Here is a 7221-nt window from a genome sequence, read left to right on the forward strand (position 1 = left end):
TGAAGTTAATCAAGCACATGCAGCAGGAATGTATCTGAAATGAGAAAACTACCTCAGTTACCATTGCGTGCACACATCGAATAGGCTCAGAAGTGTTCTTACACACAGTGTTGCCACTTATTTTTGTTTTATTCTTTTACACCAAGACTGACTTATAATATGGGAACATCTATCCAAAGTAATTAGCTAGTTGTGACTGTCTTTATTCTTGCCATTGACAATATTTGTACTCAGCCAAATCTTAAATTTCTTACTCAGTTTTCATCAATCCTTGTGAGGCAAAACTCCCACTAAAGACAATGGGGGTTTGATTCATTTCTGTCCTGTACCTTGCAGACTTTTTTACACCTACAAAGAGGGTGTACAATGCTACCAAATCAAAATGGTTTTACACCCACTTTGCACTAGTGTAAATGATTGCACAACTGGATCCTGGCTCACTACAAAAGCAGTTTTCCCTCTTTTGGTATTGACACCTCCTCATCAATTATTGGGAGTGGACCACATCCAATCTGACTGAATTGGCCTTGTCAACACTGGTTCTCCACTTATAAGGCAACTCCCTTCTCTTCATGTGCCAATATATTTATGCCTGTATCTGTAATTTTCACTCCATGCATCTGAAGAAGTGGGGTTTTTTTTACCCACGAAAGCTTATGCCCAAATAAATCTGTTAGTCTTTAAGGTGCCACCAGACTCCTCATTGTTTTTGTGGATACAGACTAACACTAACACCTTCTGATACTTGGATCCTGGGTGTTTGTTCTGGATAAGGAGTGATTGAAAACCAAATAAGGAACTCAGGGTACAGCCCAGTATGTTTTGAATAAGGAGTCCTCTCTTATCCTACCAAATCTCTGCTTAATTCTTCCAAAGAAGCTATCATCCTCTGTGGTCTCACAGTCTGTTGCCATAATCATGATTGTTTTTTCATTAATGGATTTTTCTGACTTTCTGCTGGATCAAATGAAAGGAAGAGATGGGCAGCGAGAGAAATATTTATTGTTTAAAGAGAAATACCTTGGCTGATTAGCCAGTACTGCATGGAAAAATACAAGAGAGACCAGAAAGGTAAATTCATTTCTGTTCAGGTATGCATACCTAGATATCAAAGGTTCCCCTCTGCACATTGTTTGTCAGTGCTTAGCTTGGAACACTGCACAGCAAATGCTACTACTGTGTGCTGACTGGAGCAGAAAAAAATGAGTGGCACACTGAAGACTGACTTTATGCAATAATGTTTCATTGATGCAGAATTGTTGACGTCCCACAGTGTGCCATGTACGTAATGATAGCTGAAACCACCTAGAATTCATCTGGTTTTGTTCTGTACTCTAAACTCAGACTGTGTTCCCAAAGATTCACTGAGGAGGGGAAGGATAGTCCAGTAGTTGAAGTACAAAACTTGAAATTGGGTGATCTGGGTTCTGTTCTTACTTCTGCCATAGATGTTGGACAATAACATAATTGCTGTCTGCCTCAGTTTTCTTATCTGAAAAGGCAGAAAATATATATTTACCTACATCACTGGGTGTGTAGTTAAGTTAAATTAATCAATCTTTGCAAAGCATTTGATCCTCAGATGGTGCCATAGGAGTGTACAGTGATTATTATTGTTAGGGTTCTCAATTTCAGATACACACAAGCCAAGTTATGATTTTCTGTTGAAATCATGAGATGTTCAAGTTTCACAAGGTTTTGACATGGAACCAGGTAGATCTGGATAGTATTGATTGACTGAGTTTCAGTTTGAGGTTTGAGGTTCAAACTCAGCAAAAATTGGGGAGTGCAAACCCATGTGGACCATAGGAAGTGGTATTCTGGGTCAGCAGCAATGCCTATCTAGTTCAGTATCCTCTCTGACACTGGCCAGTACCAAATGTTTCAGTGGAAGTTGTCAGAATCCCACAGTCTGCAAATGTGGGATATCTGCCGGTCTCACCCTGATCTCTAATAGACAGAGGTTGGCTTAAGCACTGAAGCACAAGGTTCCTAAATTTTTGTTGTCATTAATTATAACCATGGATATTCTTGATAGCCATATAATTATCCACTCTCTTTTTGAATCTTAACTTCTTGGCCGCAATGACTTCCTGCAGCAAGAAGTTCCACAGCTTAATCAGGTGTTGTGTGAAAAAAGTATTTCCTTTTATTGGTTTGAATTTCTCACCTTTTTAGTTTCATTCACTGTCCCCTTGTTCTCATGTTGTGTTGTGAGATACGGAGAACAGAAGCCCCCGATCTACCTTCTCTATACAACTCGCTCTTTTATACAGTATAATTCCAATTATCCAAATACCCTTTTTCCAAAAATCCTAGTTTATCCAAATCCACGGTGTGCCTCCTCCACCCCCCATGTAGCCCTATGTTAGTGAATCACCCACTGATAAGTTCTCGATTAGCCTCTTAACACCCACTAGCACTACTCAACAGCTTTATATTTGTATAGTGGTTCTTATTGGTTACTGCAACTAGTGAGATCTAATCTTGTTTGCGCAGCTTGGCAGGACAATGTAAAAAAATATATCTATCTATCTGTGTTTGGATCTCAAGCAGCAACAACAGATTCTCGAGGTCCTAGGCCTGGCCTACACCTAAAACTTAGGTCAACCTAGCTATGTTGCCCAGGGCTGTGAAAATTTTCATGCCTTCAGCACCATAGTTAGGACAACCTACCCCCCAGTGTGGATGTGGCTAGGTCAACAGAAGGATTCTTCCATCCATCTACCTACTGCCTCTTGGAGGGGTGGATAACTACACAGATGGAAAAAATCCCTTCTGTTGATATAGGAAGCATCCACACTGTGGCACAGCTGCAGCACTGTAGCTGTGCTGTGGCTGTAGTGTAGATATACCCCTAGAAATGTCAGCATTACGGGCCGATTAACCTTTTGTGGGCCCGGTGCCAAACATATTTGTGGGCCCCCATGGAGGCAATGGAGCATGGCGCGGGGAAGGTCAGTCCCCGGAGCAAGGGGCCAGCCAGAGGGAAAGGGGCACGGCATGGCAAGGACAGCCCTACTCCGCCCAATGCAAGGGCACTATTTACAAACTGGCAGTTGCCAAATGCACAGTGGCCTGCCCGGCCCTGTGCTGGCAGCATGCCTCTTCCCCTCGGGGGTGGGCCTATGCTGTGCCACACAGACCCCTCATGAATAGTTTTTAGCATGAAACTGAAAAATACCTCAAATTCTCACAGGTACTGTATAACCATTTTCTGCCAGCCCTACATCTAGGGCCAGACTGGAGAACAAAGAGCCTCTCCCTGCTCAAGAGTCAAACACAAGAGTCATCCTTGCATTCCGAGGACCTGTACCATCGTAAGGGCAAGCTTCTCCAAAGTGAGGAGAGCAGAGACACTGCACCTTCCCCAAAAGTGGCACAGTTGGTCTCTTTCTAGCTCTGGAAGGTATTTTGCCTGCTAGAGATACAATGTCTTTCATCACTCCTGCTGGATGATGCAGCCCTGCACTTCCACTGTCTGGAGTTGGGGCTGCATGCCACGACCAAGCCTTTATTGTAATCCTACCTTTCATATTCCAATCCAGAAAGCAGCTATTCTGGTTGAACTAATTTCCCTTAGGGCTTGTCTACCTGCTAGGTTACTGTGCAGTAAACCAGGGTTTGGATCCACAGTTTACCAGTTGATTGCACAGTAATGTCGCACATGGACACTCCTACAGTGCACAGAGGTTATGGCGACGCTGCAATAAAAAACCCGTGGCTGGCCCATGCCAGCTGACTTGGGCTCGGGCTAAGGGGCTATTTAACTGCAGTGTAGACATTTAGGCTCAGGCTGGAGCCTGTGCTGTAGGCCCTGTGAGTTAAGAGGGTCCTAGAGCTTGGGCTGCGACCCAAGCCTGAATGTCTATTTCACAGTTAAACAGCCCCTTAGCCTGAGCCCTGTGAGCCCGAGTCAGCTGACCCAGGACAGCCATGGGTTTTCAGTTGCAGTGTAGACATACCCCAAAAGTCCCAGAGTGTGACTTGGTATACTATTACTTGAAAGCATGTTCATCACTTTCACTTTTACCTTCTGGCTATTATGATCTAGTACAATTCTGCCAATTCAGGGAAATACTTTAATTTTTAAAAATGTTTTCTTATATATTTTAAAAAAATCTTGAACATTTTTCTGTTCATGTTGTCTAGTAAAACTCCCTTTGCCCCACCACTACCACCAGAATGTCAAATTTGGGCCTAAACTACCTGACCATTCAACTTTAAGCAGGTGGACAAGGTGGCAGGATGGCTTTCACTGATAATCAGAGGATTAGCACAGCAGTGGGAGTACAATACTGCTTGATATATAGCAATTGCACCTACTGAAATGAAAGAAAGAAAGAAACCCTCAAGGAAAACAACTCTGTTCAACTTGGTATGTACCTTAATTCTGCAATATTGTTTGCTGTATGCTTGTAAATAAAGAAATGCAATTATTGTTACTATTTTTGTATTTTTATTATTGGGTGCAGAGGAATGATACTTCTAAATCACAAGTGAACCCTAGGTCAAATACATTACAGTAAAAAACCAACAACATCATAGTTGAAATAATTTCAATTAGCCAATTATGCATAACAGGCTTCTGATGAAGTCTTTGAATTTTGGGTTGCGTAGCTAAAGTACAAACCTTGATCATTCTTATACATATGTATGTTTTATTAATCAAAGTAGATGTAAAAGAGCATTAAGAAATTAAGACGATAAAATAGGTGATTCTGTGGTAATGTTTGCAGAGTTTATGTGGATTAACTTAATGTAGGATGTCAAAACTTATCAAGAAGATATCAAATCCAAAGTCTAATCACACAGTGCCAAACAATAATCTACTATTTTCTTTCTATATAGAAAATTTTGATCCCTAATTCTAGTGCTTATCCATTTGCCAGTAAAGTTTTAGATCAGTGAAAGCTACAGGAATGTCAGAGACTGTTCAACCAAATGGAATTCTTAAGTTAGAAATTTAAACAAGTATTGAATTATTGAAATGATAATTCAGAATTATTTTGACAGTAATTGGTAACTGTACATACCTCACCCCAAAGTATCCATTTACTAAATCAAAACTACTTCTTATGTCTCTTGCCATACACCAGTAGATAACCCTACTCTTAGTTTTATACAAACTCATAGGTTATTTTAACCAAGTGTTAAGGTGTTTTGTAAACTCTTAGAACTTACTGCTCCAATCTTTCTCTTTGTGTGGACAGGCCAAGATTTTTTAAAAATAGGTGCCCAATTTTAGGCTTCTAAGTCCATATTTAGGTACCTAAACAAATGGCCTGATTTTTCCAAAGTGCTGAAGCTAGTAGCTCCCTTTGACTTTAATGGGAACTGCTGTATGCTTTGCACTTCTGAAAATCAGGCCACATGTTTAGGTAACTGTAGGGAAAGATTCTGTACACAGAACTTGGATAAGCAGTGACTGGGTGAGGACATTATAATTGTACAAATATTTATAGGCTGTAAAGATCGAGGATGCATAAGAATTGATTATCATAGTATTAGCAGTAATTGGATGAGAGTAAGAAAAGGAAAACTGATGCTGAATATCAGGAGACACTTTCTGACAGTGCAACCTGTAAACAGTTGTTGTAAACTGAGTCCCAGAAAAGGAAAATCCCCAAGGTCACTTTCATTCATTGGCCGAGCTGGAAATAGACCCTAAGAGTCCTGAGGCTCATGGTCCAGATCTGACAGCTAGAAAATACTGCATCTCATTAGAATATCATAGAATCAAGGGACCTCGAAAGGTCATCTAGTCCAGTCCCCTAAACTCATGGCAGGACTAAGTATTATCTAGACCATCCCTGACAGGTGTTTGTCCAATCTGCTCTTTAAAATCTCCAATGATGGAGATTCCACAACCTCCCTATGCAATTTATTCAGGTGCTTAACCACCCTGACAGGAACTTTTTCCTAATGTCCAACCTAAACCTCCCTTGCTGCAATTTAAGCCCATTGCTTCTTGTCCTATCCTCAGAGGTTAAGAAGAACAGTTCTTTTCCCTCCTCCTTGTAACAACCTTTTATGTGCTTGAATATAGTGTAGAAAATAATCTGCTTTGGTAGGGAGATGGTCTTGATAAAAATTTTGTTTGTTGTTTATGGATGTTCTGGTGGCAACTCCAAAGTCAAAGTTGTATTGAGATTTTGACTTAAAGAATTCAACCTCCTTGTTATGTATGAAGAACACTGTATCCTCCCCAAACTTACAGCACTCTGAGTACATAATGAATTTCCTGAGAAATTGCAAGTATTTTTTAATAATTTGTTGTTACAATTAGTTAAAAAAGGAGTACTTTAAGAAATGTAGCACTCAGATTGTTTTTGAGAATGATTTTAATCATGGAATAACACAAATATCAAACACTTCAAACTTTCCATTTTGGTAAAACTCACTGGAATCTCATGCACAGTTTGCCTTTGAAGAAATCAGGTTGCAATTAAGTGAAATTATTAATTATTGTTATTGTTTTAATTAGAAACTAATAGACAGGGCCTGCAGTAGGACCATTGTGATCAACCAGTCATCACTTTTCCTCTTTAACTAATCTGCATACTGCAATTCTCTTGGCAGAAATGAGTCAGCAGTGTGAGGGGAACTATACACCAGGATTCCTCAGTCATAGCTTATTTGGCTAAAAGAGTTTTTAAATTTGAAAGTAATCCATCAAGTTAAAATATGTAAATGTGTAGTTCAGATACATAAACAACTTTTATTCTGCTCTGTAATAAGCGTATGATGAATGCAGTTTGGTGTTTCTGGTCCCAGATTAGATGAAACTGACATTTAAAGATTGGTTTTTCATTTCTTTTCCCTTCATGTTGTTGCTACAGAGGAGAGTTAAGGTTGCCTGAGTGCCTTAAGTGTGTATTTCCATACCTTAACATGTTTGGCTTTATAATAAGTTTAAACTTAACCCTGCATTTTCTATGTTTCTAGTGATTCTTCTTGGGATAATTACAACATTCTTGTATATTTCTTATCCTTAAGTTACTGATATATACTCTAAACCTCAAAAGCAATTTAACATAGAGATTTTTGTCTGGGAATTTAAAAATGAGTCCAGGCCACAGAGTAGGATCCTAATTCAACATGAACATGTCCAAAGTTTTGAGGTGTCTGCATTGAAGATTTTAGTTTGTCCAGCAGCAAAAGATCTGGATGTGAATGTCCACCAAGTTTGGAGGTGTTCTCATCCAGGGTTTTGGGTTA

The sequence above is a fragment of the Emys orbicularis genome, chromosome 6, assembly GCF_028017835.1.
Source record: "Emys orbicularis isolate rEmyOrb1 chromosome 6, rEmyOrb1.hap1, whole genome shotgun sequence".
Classification (NCBI taxonomy): Eukaryota; Metazoa; Chordata; order Testudines; family Emydidae; genus Emys; species Emys orbicularis.